This window comes from Ctenopharyngodon idella, chromosome 17, assembly GCF_019924925.1.
Source record: "Ctenopharyngodon idella isolate HZGC_01 chromosome 17, HZGC01, whole genome shotgun sequence".
Taxonomy (NCBI): domain Eukaryota; kingdom Metazoa; phylum Chordata; class Actinopteri; order Cypriniformes; family Xenocyprididae; genus Ctenopharyngodon; species Ctenopharyngodon idella.
Genome location: NC_067236.1, coordinates 27,365,849 through 27,381,019, shown reverse-complemented (window position 1 = coordinate 27,381,019; position 15,171 = coordinate 27,365,849).

Below are 15,171 nucleotides of genomic sequence, written 5' to 3'. Positions count from 1 at the left end.
CTCATTGTGAGAATTATTCAAATGGTGAAATGGTTCCTGTGGCGATACTGGTAGAGTATTGCATGGCCAATCAAATTCAAGAACCAGAAAGAACTGTTGTATAAAGCTAAATATTATATTTTTTGGTAAATAAAATTAATAGTTATAAATAGTTTTACTACAGTTGATTGAATATGAGTTCAGTAGGTTGTCAAAATGACACTGCATGATTTTATTTGTTTGATACAGGCATAGGCCCAAATTACTTTACGTTTTAATTGGGGACATTTAATGTATTTAAAACTAGCTACTTTTCATGCTAGGTTAATTTTAATCTTGTAGATAGTAGTTTATTAAATATATAAATATAATTAAATAGGTCTCACATAAAAAAAATAAAAATAAAAAAAAATTGTGTTTGTGCCTCTAGTGCTTTAAAAAAGTAACGAGACACTAGAGTGCAACATATTCACGGAATGTGCCACAATGTAACAGGTTCCCTTGTTGATGATGGCGGTATGCTTTGTTAGATCTGTCAGTTTCATAATGATACTACAAACTTGTGTCTGAAGACTCAATCAGCCATTTTGTTGATTCAACACTGGCAATGTCAGAGTGCAATTTCAGAAACCCTCCCAAAGGTCCTTGTACAGCTGTATTTCCTTCCTGGCATCATCAGCTTGATTGTAAAGTAAACATTCCCAAGTTGTTTCAACCAAAATCAGAGTCATTGATAAAAATGTATCACAGCAATGAATGCAATCAATCAAGGACCCCAGAAATCCCCAGTATCATTAAAACATGAGAGAGAACAGAGATGCATCATATGCAATCAGTTTGATTAATAGAGCTGCACCACACTGCTAGAATCCCACGGGATTATTCCTATATGACGTTAACAGATTACTTTATATTTTTCTACTTCTGAGAAGAGATAAAGATGCACTAAACTTTCTTCAAAGCAGCAAAGGTAAACCGGAACAGAGCAAGACTGTAAATTCACACAATCACAAACTTAAGTTACAGAATCATGAACACTGTTATCAAATTAGCTCTTCATTAATGCCTGAGACAATGAGTGGGATTTAAATTACATATTTTCTTAACAAGTACTCCACTACTCTGATTTATACGCCTTTGCAGTAATTTATTCCTTTGTTCAGTTCTTTTGCTAATTCATAGAAAAATCATTGTAACTGCAAATGGCATACTTTACAAATAACAGATACAAATGAATCATCTTAAAGGGTTAGTTCACCCAAAAAATGAAAATAATGTCATTTATTACTCACCCTCATGCCGTTTCACACCAGTAAGACCTTTGTTAATCTTTAGAACGCAAATTAAGATATTTTTGTTGAAATCCAATGGCTCAGTGAGGCCTGGATAGCCAGCAATGACATTAATGATACATTAAAGTACATTAATGAAAGATCCATTAATGTACTAAAAACATATTTAAAGCAGTTCATGTGAGTACAGTGGTTCAATATTATTATTATAAAGCGACGAGAATATTTTTGGTGTGGCAAAATAACAAAATAATGACTTATATAGTGATGGCCGATTTCAAAACACTGTTTCATGAAGCTTCGGAGCGTTATGAATCTTTTGTGTCGAATCAGCGGTTCGGAGCGCCAAAGTCACGTGATTTCAGCAGATTGGCGGTTTGACACGCGATCCAAATCATGATTCAACACAAAAGATTCATAACGCTCCGAAGCTTAATGAAGCAGTGTTTTGAAATTGCCCATCACTATATAAGTCATTATTTTGTTTTTTTGGCACACCAAAAATATTCTTGTCACTTTATAATATTAATATTGAACCACTGTACTCACATGAACTGATTTAAATATGTTTTTAGTACATTAATGGATCTTGAGAGAGGAAATGTTATTGCTGGCTATGCAGGCCTCACTGAGCCATCTGATTTTAACAAAAATATCTTAATTTGTGTTCCGGAGATGAATGAAGGTCTTATGGGTGTGGAACAGTATGAGGGTGAGTAATAAATGACATTATTTTCATTTTTAGGTGAACTAACCCTTTAAGTTCATTATCAACTATGGTGCTAGCAACACCAATGTCATGAGTTTGATTCCCAGACACACATGAAAGCATGTTGCTTTGTATAAAAGTAAATTGCTGAAACATTTAAAGTTTTCTTAAAGAGATTGTTCACCCTAAAATTAAAGGGATAGTTCACCCAAAAATGAAAATGATCCCATAATTTACTCACCCTCAAGCCATCCTAGGTGTATATGACTTTCTTCTTTCAGCACATCCATCCATCATAAAAGTAATCCATACGGCTCCAGGGGGTTAATAAAGTGACCTTCTGAAGTGAAGCGATGCGTTTTTGTAAGAAAAACATCCATATTTATAACTTTATAAACTAGAATCACTAGCTTCCGGTAACAGCCGTCCTCAGTTAATGTTGAAACAATGTTGAGATTTCAACTACAAATCAATGATAATATCATTGAATCAACATTATGAAATGATGTTGGTTCAATATCACGTTTGCACCAGCATTAAATGTTGAAACAATGCTGAACAAAAAATCAATGGTAATGCTGTTGAATCAACGTTACATTATGATTGATTCTACATCACTGATGCTGAATTCCTGACCATTTCAAAGTTCGGGGAAAACCTTTTAAAATATAAATTACACCTTTCCAGCTGAGTCAATTTATTTTATTTAACAGTTTAACACAATCATTTACAAAAAAATATAAAAGATCAATCAAGGTCATTAGGATCAATGGAAACTTCCAGGCAGGTGTGTAGGAGCTAAACATGTAGAGTAATAAACACCTCTGAGCTATGGCCATTACTATAAATTATATCTCAGTTCATTTTCTATGAAACTACAAAGCATTCAAGTAACACGTTTATCTTGAAGAATAAAAGAGCTTAGGTTTTTTCAATGAATGTTTCTTTAAAGGGAGAGTTCACCCCAAAATGAAAATTCTGTCATCATTTACTCACCCTCAAGTTGTTCCAAACCTGAATGAGTTTCTTTCTTCTGTTGATCACAAAAGATATTTCAAAGAATGTTGCTAACCAGACAGTTGACTGTAGCCATTGATTTCCATAGTAGGAAAAAATACTATGGAAGTCAATAGGTGCCGTCAGAATTTAAAAAAAATGTCCCGCTCGTGCTCGTCCATGTAATGGCAGTGAATAGCGACCAGCATCAAGATTTTAAAAAAGACGCAAACGTATCAAAGAATGATCCCATGCAACACATATCATATATTCCAAGTGTTCTGGGGTATACAATATGAAATTTAACGTATTATTTAATGAAATTCTTGACCTTGGCTGTTGGTCTTCAGTGCATGGCTATGCAACATGCTCGTTTGTGTGACTCCTGTTAGCGCCGCAGTTCACTCCATCTCGCCCAGTAAAAGCACACAAGTTGTCAGAAATCAAGATTCACAAAAACGCGACACAAAATACAATCCATGTACCTTCTTCTCTGAATATATCTGTTGTGTTCGTCGTAACAAGAAGTTATCACGTTCACATCTTTCAACTGTCATTCTGACTGTCATCACACAGTTCCAGTCTGGAGATATTTTACTCAGTGAAAAAAGTACATGGATACAATGCCTAAAAATCCCCTAAGATGTATCTCGTGTCACATTTCGTGTCACAACTGCGGTGATAACGGAGTCACACAAACGCACACATCGTGTAGCCATGCACTGAAGACCAACAGCCAAGGTCAGATTTTAGTTAAACAATACATTAAATTTCATATTGTGCACCCCTAGAAAACTTAGAATATACAACGTGTCACATGGGATCATTTTTTTGTGTCTTTTTTAAAAAGCTTAATGCTGGTTGCTATTCACTGCCATTATATGGACAAGCTCAAGAGGGACATTTTTAAAACATTCTCCTTTTGTGGTCCATATTAGAAAGAAGGGCATATGGTATTAGAACAACACCAGGGTGAGTAGTTTATGACTTAATTTTCATTTTTGGGTGAACTATCCCTTTAAATTCCATGTATATTATGAATGTGATTGTTTCATTTAGATGATGTTATTTGTGGAATCAGACAAGTTTGTCTGCAAGTGTCTAGACCAGCTATTTTTAGGATACATGAATGTGGAACTATTAGAAAGTTCAAGACAGCTCCAATTTGCCCTTGTCACTTAGCATAGCCGAAGTATAACAACGTCATATCAATTTCTATCGCCAAGGGCGAACTGCAAAAGAGTAAAATGGTTTTGGAGTGGTTGTCAATCAAAGAGTATGAGCTTCATGTTAAAATTTAATTGAAAAAAATCATCTCATGATATTTATACAGGGTGCCATTGCCAAAGGGCATTTGCAGCATCTTAAAGAAGCCAAGAAATTAAAAACATTGTTTAGGTATTCATTGTCACATAGTTCCTCAATTAAGAAAAATAGTATCTGTTATGCTTTCCACAGCTCAAGTGTTTGCTATTTCACAAGATGTCAAAAACATGTTTTCCAACATGAGAGTAAATAGCTGGACTATACTGTGGTCAAACATTAAATCCTCTTTCTCATGGTCATATGATGTCCACAAATATGGGTTACTGAACACTGACCAAATCAACCGTTGTACATTTACACAGGAAAGTGACCGTGCTGATGTTTAATGACCATGCTTAGTGCTTTAGAAACTGAGAGACAGTGAGAGCTTGAGATCGGGGCAACAGCATGTGCGCTAAAGCCGGCTCCAGACGGAAGGCTAACATTGGTTGACTTACGCTTTGCACTAAACAGGCTGCCACCAGCAGGCATTAGACGGCTACTCACTGTGATTCACCACAGCAAACTTCATCTGAATACATCACCAGCTGATTATTTCATCACTGCTCAATAAACAGATGGGGTTACAGTATATTTGGACTCTGCATTGCCTAAGGATGATTAATCAGACTGACTAACAAGTCCATTGATTGTACAGGAGTTTCAGTATATACAAACAGGAATTGTTCAAAGACATTTTAAAATATAAAAATCCAGCATAAAATAGTACAGTATATGAAAGTTGTCAGTTTTCATCTGCTTTGGATGCTGATTATTGTTCAATTATGTTATCCTGCTATGCATTTGGGTGTTCTTGGTGGTTGCTAGGGTGTTACTATGGTGTTCTGGGTGGTTTCTAGGGTATTTTCGGTTGTTAGGGAGTTTCTGTGGTGTTACTTTGGTGTTCTGGGTGGTTGCTTGGTGCCGAAGTCAAAAGAACCCTCCTCTAAAGCCGCTTTTCCACCGTCAGGCTGAACGGTTTTAAGGCCGTGTGTCCACCAATGCGTTTTTACCCAGCTGAAAACGCTAGGCGCTCTGCTTAAAACGCCTATCTGTGAGGGCTTGAGAGCGCTTCAGCTGCGCAGCGGTTTTTTCAGTTGAGACGCTTTGTTGCTATGATACGGAATATCCGCGGCACTGTTACTTATAACTGATTTTGCAGGTAATTTGTTTCAGACTAAAAATGTCGACACAATGTGGAATACTTGCCATGTATGTTCGGAGACCAGCGATATTAAATTCTCATCCATCTTGTTCCGTTCTCTGCTTGATGATGTTGTTGTACAGCAAGAAGAATGTTGTGACAGTTGGCCGGTGTTGTATTTGTCCCGCCCCTCCTCCACTTTGATTGGACGGCTGGCTAAAAAGTGACAGTGATGAGCGCAGCGTTTTACTCAAAGTTGAACATTCTTCAACTCGAGGCGACTTGAGAAAATCGAACCGTTAAAAATCCCAGAAGACGCTGCGGGCGGTCGACGTACGGAAGCCTGCAAGCTCTCGTTCTCACTTATGAGATTCCCGCTACAAGCTCGCAAATACGTGACGGCTCGTGAATGTAAACATTTGTCCGTTTGTTTTGCTTAATTTTAATGAAGTAATAACCTGAAGAAAGCCTGCAGTATTTTTACTGGATTACAAAAATTAATCTTAACATTGACAAAGCATGTGTAGCACAAAGGCTATTCACTTTCATAAATACACGCGGTAAAATAAAATATATAAAATTATATGAAAACAATGTCTATAATAATATGATATAAGTATTTTAATAGTATATTACATTTGTTTGTGATGTTACGTTACATTTATTGTGCATTAGCTGCTACTATAAAATGCTGAGACGGTCAAGATCACAGCACATCTCAATTCTCAAATGATGCGTTCTGTGTCCTCGCGTCCTTCCGAGTTCGTTCTTTCAAGGTCGCCTGGCAAGACCGGACTCCACGAGAACGGAAGTCCGTTCTCTGCGTTCTTGGAATTGAGAAACAGCCTATATATTATAGGGAGATGAGAGGGTCTGTATCTCTTACCATTGGAGAAAGTGTAACGGCTAACTTAATCACGTGCGGCACCTCTCAGCCTATCATGTAATGGCCTCTGGTCTCCTTTCTTGCGTACCGCCAGTACCACCACAGCCGGAGCGTTAGCATTAGCCGTTACGCTTTTTTGGCTAAAGGTTGCAGGCTTGCCTTCCAGGGGCTTTGGCTCAGCGCCTTGTTACGTTCCTGGCGTTTAAAAAACACGGAGCTTCCATTGAAAACAATTGGAAAAGTATGCTAGCAGCTGAAAAAAAAAAACGATTTGGTGGACACGGGGCCTAAGAACGGTAAGGAACGCTTCCAGTTATATTTCCACTTGAGCTTGGTTCGGTGTGGCACGATTACAAACCATTCTTGGCTTGGAATTCTCAGTTGGCAAAAATGAAAATTATCCCATAATTTACTCCCCCTCAAGCCATCCTAGGTGTATATGACTTTCTTCTTTCAGTCAAACACAATCAGAGTTATATTAAAAAATATTCTGGCTCTTCCAAGCTTTATAATGGGAGTGGTAACCAATATTTTGAAGCCCAAAAAAGCACATCCATCCATCATAAAAGTAAACCATAGGTCTCCAGGGGCTTAATAAAAGCCTTCTGAAGTGACGTGATGCGTTTTTATGAGAAAAATATCCATATTTATGACTTTATAATCTAGAATCACTAGCTTCCAATAACGGCTGTGTGCTCATTCACGAGAGAGTCGAGTTCTGGTGTAGGACGTAGGCGTAGCATAAGCTTAGGTGAGAGCAGACGCCTATCACAGTTCAAACAAATAGGGATGGGCAACAAACTCAAGCTCCTCCAACATTTCTCTTTAAAAATTCTCATTTTAGACTTCTAATTCATGACCGGTGTTTTGTTTTTCTCTATCCTCTGTGCTTCAGAGTTCGTCAGTACGTCAAAGTTCACTCTTCCGCCGGAATCGACTCGCTTACGGAAGCCAGTGATTCTAGTTTATAAAGTTATAAATATGGATATTTTTCTTACAAAATTGCATCGCTTCACTTCAGAAGGCCTTTATTAACCCCCTGTAGTTGTATGGATTACTTTTATAATGTATATATTTTATAATGTGCTTTCTTGGGCTTCAAATTATTGGTTACTATTCACTCCCATTCTAAAGCTTGGAAGCTTTAGAATGAGAGTGAATTGTGGAATTGGGCTACTTTTAAGTTAAGTTAAAAATTTTTTAAGTGGGTTGATTTTCACCCCCGTACATATGATTTCAGTGCTCCAACACCCCCAAAACACCCCCTAGACGTACAAATTCAGTGGAGAACTTGGCTGCTCGATGGAGAAAATAGCATTGGGCTATTTTTGGGGTACTTTTGACTGGCCAATGGGCTACTTTTGTCAGACAGACCTGGCAACCCTGACCTAGGATGGCTTGAGGGTAAGTAAATTATGGGATAATTTTCATTTTTCGGTGAACTAACCCTTTAACGCAAGTTAATAATAAAATTAAAAGAAATATCTGATCATCCTCCATAACGGTCGCTATTTACATCTCATATCGTCTGTAAACTCTCGCGTTACCAAGGCATCGACTGACGCGTTTGTATTACATTCCAAAGAGCTCCGTTATCAGTCCCACAGTGGAAAATGAATTGGCACAGAATGGAACAGTTAAAACAATGAGAATGGTTTGGCCTGACGCTGGAAAAGCAGCTTAAGTCTTTATGATATTCTGGTCTCATTCAATGCAAGTCTACTGGATTTGTTCATCTGTTTTATCATCTACCAGTGAAAATCATGAGTCTGATTTCTTAGAAAAGTAATAACACACCTCTCTTCAACAAGCTGCACGATTGTTGAATTACAATTCAAAGTTTAATACTTGGGGTCAGAGGTTTTGAAAAAATATTGGTGCTTCTTTACTAATAAAATATAAAAAATAAAAGGGAATTTGCCACTTTGACAGGTCGTTAATTGACTAAATTGAACAAAATGACAATCATATAATGAAACTATGTACTAATGTTGTCAAACTAAGCATTTATAACATTACTGCTCACGATAGGGTACTCATTTAATTAATCATTCAACGTCACAACAGACTGTTGTCACCAATGATACATCACGGAAGGCAGTCACTCATCAAACAAAATCTTCTTGAAAATGAATCACCATTGTGCAACAAAATCACACATTTTAGTCAGAAAGCGTTTCTGCCAAATGAATGTGACTGTCTGTATCAACATTCGGCCTGTAGGAGCCAAAACAGATGCTGCCAGACATGTGAGAAGAACATGATGTTTGGTTAGACCACGTTTTCAGGACTACTGGACCTTTTAATCTGTTTGCATACTGTACATTCCTCAGAAAAAGTTGTAATTGCATTTGATTTTATTATTTATTTAGTATTCAATTTTTTTTTTTTTTAAACATTTACAAAATGTTCTCAAAACAAAACTTTATCTTGTTCAAATGTTTATGTACCCTTAGTTCTTAATAATGTGTGGTGTTTGCATGTGTGCAGCCATCTATTCAAGTTGTTCTTGATTAAAAAATCCTCCAATGTCTTGTACGTTCTTTGGTTTTCCAGCGTTCTCTGCATATTTGAGTTCTGATCCACATGCAGTAGCTATATGTAACAGGATAATTTGGGTAAATTTAGTTAATATGTTGTGTAGAAAATGTATAAATATGCATTTTGTACAGATTACAATGCAGTAAAACGTTTGATTTTGATTTTTTTTAAATGCATCTTACAGATTCTGCAAGCGGTATGTAAACTTATAAACACTGTAGATGGTGTAAGTTAATGCATTCATTTGACGGTCAAGCTATGAAAAATCCCTTTCATTATTTCAGTCATTTTAGCTGCTAATTAAATAGTCATTAGGAGTTGCAGCTCATTTATGATTACCCTGAGGAGAAATGACAGAGAGACTTTTCGAAGGGGCACACTTTGCTGCCTACAGGCTATATTTAAAGAAAACAGCAATAACTAAGCCAGTGATTTTCTTTTTTTCCAGTTTAGTGCACACCGAAACAAACTAATATATATCAACATGAATCTCATCATTGCTTTAGTTGATTTGACCATTTTGATTTGCATTTAATAATGCTGTGACTATAAGAAAACGCTTTGCCAAGCTCTGCGATGCTGTAATTATGACAGTAAACAAGCAATTATATTTTTTATGTGTTTCCCCATAATCCAGTGTGAAAGGATGCGGAAACACCGGGGTTTGGAACATTGCGAAGATAAGTAGCTTATCTCTCTTTCTGCAGGTGTTTGAGACTGCGATCCAATCAGGGAATTTCAGAAGGAATTCATTGACTCTTGAGCTCTTGTAGATCCAGTATGTTTGTGAAAAAATAAAAGGCATTTAATCTTTTTTGGATTCACTAATATGCCAAACTAGGCAGGAAGTCATTTCAGGGTGATTAACAATGTGTAGCATGAGAATATAACTCTGAGAGTTCTTCTGAGAGAGGTATTTGTAAAAAGAATGTTTATTTTTGACATGATTGTCTAAATAATTCAATCATTATTATAGTTATGTGACTATATTCTGAATTGAATAATATCTACTTAATGAATACTGTGCAGTTTACACCATACTCTGCTACTATTTTGTTTATAAATTATCAGATGACCTTATCATATCACATGTTTAATTCAGCAAGTGGTAGTTATCATATCAGAAACAAATATGCTTTTTAGCATTTTAATACTTCAAATTTAAGTAAAAATGCCTTAACTCTTCACTGTGAACCCTAACGCTCAAAAAAATTAATTGGTTTGAGTGGGACAAACTTAAATTAAACTAATTAGTTGTCAAATTAACTTTTATGAGTATTTAGCACTTTGTTTTTCTTTCGAGGTCACAGAACTGATATATTTTAAGTAAACTGAACTGTTTCATTGTTTTGAGTTTTATGAGCTCATTTCTTTTAATTTAGACTAATTTAGGTTTAACTGAAACTGGGCCAGGGTATTCTATTTCCCAGCATGCTTTACCCATGGCACTTGAAAGGGAGAGTAAATGCTAAAATTGTTTTTTTTTTTTTTTTTTTTTTTTGTGCAAGATTAATGGTAAATGGGAAATTTAGTAATGATTAATGTTTGGTTATGCTAATTTAGAAGAGTTTCTGTTAATGTGGGTTTTTGGAGAGTTACCATCATGGTATCAAGTGGTGCATGCGGCTTGGTATTCTTTATATTGCTGTACTCATTCAGCAAGTGCTATACCATACTAACAAATTAGCAAATTAGCAAGTTAATATTTTCTGAATTAGCTTGTTATATCTAGCTAAGTTTACACTGATAAAAATGTTTACTTTGAGATTACATGATGAATTTACAGTTTTTCATAGTCACTCTGGCACATTTCTCAGATCAGAGCTGAAATTCTCAAAACTACTCGTTCAGCCACCACATCATCTAGTCACATATGCACATCATAAAAGCAGTTTCTCATTATCATGAACAAATTGCAAATGCTTTAGTACATTCAGGCAATTGATTATGTACAACTGTCTGCTATTTCCTACATTATCAATTGCTAATATCATGTTAAAAATGTATTATATGTTTCTCTGTTGAATAGTCTTACCCCTCAAAACATCTAGTCATTAGTTCATCGCACAAGTCATTAAATGCAAAATGGTTGACCTAGTTATCACAATGTGTATATACAAGTATATTATCTATATATTCTATTAGACTTTGTAAATGTGTCCTGAATTGATAAATTTTGCAGGTGAATCCTGAATTTCACTAATGTATTCAGGGGAATGTAAAGCTTTAGATCAACCAATGACTCAACCAGTTCTCTAAAACAGCTCAAAGATGCATGTCATGAATCTTCAACTGGAAAGCATATATAGACAGAGTACAACACAAGAGTTACAATTTCTGATAATGGAAGAACATCATGGAAACAAATAGGGTCAACAGCTGGGAAGAAGAAAAGGAGTAAGGATGTGTGGTAGAAGGGTAGAGAGGCAAAACAGAGGAAGAGGAAGATAAAGCAAAGGGGGCGTAGGCACGTTTCTGGTAAAATATGGACCACTATTGTAAACATTGTTCTCAATCATGACCTTACAATGGCTTATGTGGGTCTAAAGGTGCAGCTGAATGTTTGGAGAAAAACCTTTTCCTCAATCATTCAAGTATTTCATAGATATAACAGGTATGTATTTCAGCAACGTGCACTGCACTCTAATATGGTATGCATGCTATAATCTTAATATTACAGTAGCATTTTTACACTTACAGTAGCATATTACACTTGCTTTACACTTACAGTATAGTTGGCTAAATGAACTTTATACAGATACTTACTATATCACACACATACACATGAATACATATATACAGTGTATGTATATAGTCTTGTCTTTTTCATTTATCACAAGGACATTTTACAGTAATGTGTTGACAGACCAACAGTAAATACAAAACTGTGAATCCTGTCCAGTCTTTGCAATCAATCTCCCATATACAGTAATGTGTCCATTTGTACTGTTAAAATTGATATATGCCATACAGACAAAGTGCAGTCTTGTGCAGTTTCAATCACTGTCATAAAAACTGTAGCCATAGTTTACATCTGAAATATTCATCACTGTTATATTGACAACATGACTAAGCATTTTGACTATCTTGTTCGAGAACAATGACACAAGGACTTGTCATTCTGATGGCACTGATATGTTCATTGACATAAATACTTGCTTTTGAGAGATGAACTAAGGATTTTGAGCAGGTTACAGGCTTTTGCAGGTAATCCAATATGTTGTGCTGTTTGTACAAATTGTTTCGAGAAATGAACATACTGTTTTGCAAATTTGAAGGATGATTCGAGAAATGTGCCAAAGCAACTGAGAAAAACTAAGTTAAAAGTTGAATGATTTGTTATGAATTAGTTTACTCAAATATTTCAATTTAAGAACAATTAAAATGTATGAGTACACTACAAAATAAAAATCTGCCAGTTCTGCCTACTTAAACTTTGAATTTCTTAAAAATTTTGATGTAATTATTCAGGTTTACAGTGTTGGCAGTCCAATCAAGCAATGAATCAAGAAATTGATTTTAAAAATCCTGACATTTTAAATCATTTGTCAAAAGGAGATAGATAGATAGATAGATAGATAGATAGAGTGGAAAGTATATATTTTAAAACATAAAATACATATTTATTAAAATTAAAAAAATATATAATCATTTTAGAGTATTATTTTAAATATCACAAATATTTTTTATCATATGTTTTATCAGTAATTGACTTTTTATTTAAGCAGTGCTCTTTAAAGTATGAAATGGATTTATGTTTTTCCCCTGTCTGTTGTCTTTGATGTATTTATGGCTTGTCCAAATGTTTTCCTGCAGCTCCAGAGTGATTAATCAAATGGCTTTTAGAGCTCAGTTGATTAGTTTAAGAAAAGGGCAGTATCAGTAAAAAAGCACTCATAAACATAAATAATATTTATAGCAATAATAGTATGAGAAGTGTACTAGTATGCTATTCCATAAGATTTGAAGATTTTTCTTACATGCTGTCACGGGTACAAAGCGCACAACAGGAATAATCCAGGAAACAATCTTTAATTCAAAAAAATTCAGGAAACTGGATTTCACAACATCTCAACATTGACTAGACAAGAACAAGGACTGCAAGAACACTCCTAGAACAAATGAGGGAACTAACAAGCTAATTAATTGGACGACAGGTGTAATGAATCAAACAGAAACAGACTAGGAACAGGTAAATGGCAGAATCAAAAACACATTGAAACAAAGTAAAAATAGAGCATATATGTTACACATCCATTTTCATGCTTGTTTAAGAACACTCAAAAGCTTCAGTGTTTCACAAACCTGTCATTTAAACATTAATCATGAGAGAACAAAAGAGCAAGATAAACTGTGATAGATAAACTGTGTATTATTTTTATTATAAAAAATTGTAGTCATTATAAGTAGGGAAGAAATGACATCAGCACTCTTTTAGCACAGTTTTGAGCCAGAGAAATTTACCAAGCAATGTATAATATGAAAATCCCCAAAGAGTTTTTTTTTTTTTTTTTTTTTTAAACTGTGGACCAGGAACTGCTTGTGTGTTTTTATGCTGCCAGGCCAACTGTGAAATTTTCTCTGTACATTCTTGATAAGTCCACTTTAAGACGCCTGTCTTTCTCATTTAAGGTGATTCAAGGAAATCCTCCACGTCGGATATGAGGTCCTTGGGTGTTATCTAGCCGGAAAGCTGAGAGCAATTTGGGTGTAATTTCTAAAACAGCAATCTCTGTAAGTGCAACAGAGCGAGGAATTATGGAAGCATGGCTCGTCTGTATGCTTGGTGCGTGGACATTAAAAATGATTAAATAATTATCTGCTCAGAGACAACTCTTCAAAAAGAACCAATGAACATTAGAATCCTCAAATGGGACAATAACATTGATAAGAATGGTGGTAATTGTGTTTAGAGAATTTTCTATACGAGGCTTATTGTAATGAAATTGCGTCATTTGGACAATGTCGCTATTCAAAAAAGCCATTGAGTCTTTCTGTGAAACTGAAGCTAACCTTTTAAACAGGAAGTTTCACCAGTGTCAGACTTAAACCCAACATTACAGTTCGATAATGTAGCTGAAAAACTGCATTGATGGCCACATTTGGTGGGGGCAAAGTGAGACTGGAAGGATGACTCTGAGGTGTTCAGAGGGAAGAGGCAGTTTTTCATTTTCAGTTGGACCGTGCTTCAAGGAAAAGGGCAACCCTCTCAGCAGAAACCGCACTACAGATGCCATTCATTTAAGAGCTGCTCGAGTGTGTCATCTCATTCCAATAAAAAGCCCAAAGGTTACTGTCCCAGCCCCCTCCTGTCTCTTTAACACACTCCCCATCTATTTTTTTCTTTTCACAACCACCCTCTGTCCATTAAGTTAATGGATCCATCGTGATGTAGCACACATTTCCAGTTCCCCAGTGTTGACAGATATTCTGGGTGACGATGGAAGTGTTTGATTGTGCATCTAAAGTGTACAACTCAATACTTACGCACTCACAGACCCCTTTCAGCACTCCACTTCTCCTAAAGTAAAGTTCTTAACAAGATAAGCCAGTAAAGAATAATGGAGGAAATCACAACAGGCTTAGATGGGGATTCCCTCCTTAAAGAGAAAAAAGCCTTTTTGAACACGTCTTCTTAATCAATTCGTTCCGCCACTGATACAGAATCTTAAAAGGAAAAGCCTTTCAGGATTGTGACATAATTACTTTTTTTTTAATACTCACTTAAAATGCTGCAGCATCAGAGATGGAAGAAATCTGTGGTTCATGTAGGAATGAATTCAGATGAGAGGAAAGCTCCATTAGACTTGGGCATAATTGATAATTACCCTGTGTATGCGTAAATACATCTCGCGGGCCAGCGTGGCTATAATTTATCTGCCTTTCCATAATGCCTCCCAGAGGAACTATTCCATGCAAGTTTTTGAAGGGGAAAAAAGAGAAAATGCAACCCTCTACGGGCACACTGAAGCTCGAGATGCCATTGGATAGTAAAGTTTTTATTTTACCCACCAGGCTTTTTACATGGAATGCAAAAACTATGCAAATGAAAAAGATTCTATATAATATAAATCTAAAATTACTAGCAATAAACTACAAGCAATAGCACACATAAACACAATAGAACAGATACAAATGAAATAAACAGTGCTTTTCAGGTTGTTCAGGTTGATCTAATGGGGCGTTCACACCAAACGCGACTTGCGCGAATAAATTTGTTCTCCATTGTTGTTCCGGATTTCTGCCTCCACTCGCTACATCGTAATCACGTTACTACTAGAGCTCCTGATTGGTTAAAGCAGCGCGAATATTCAGATTT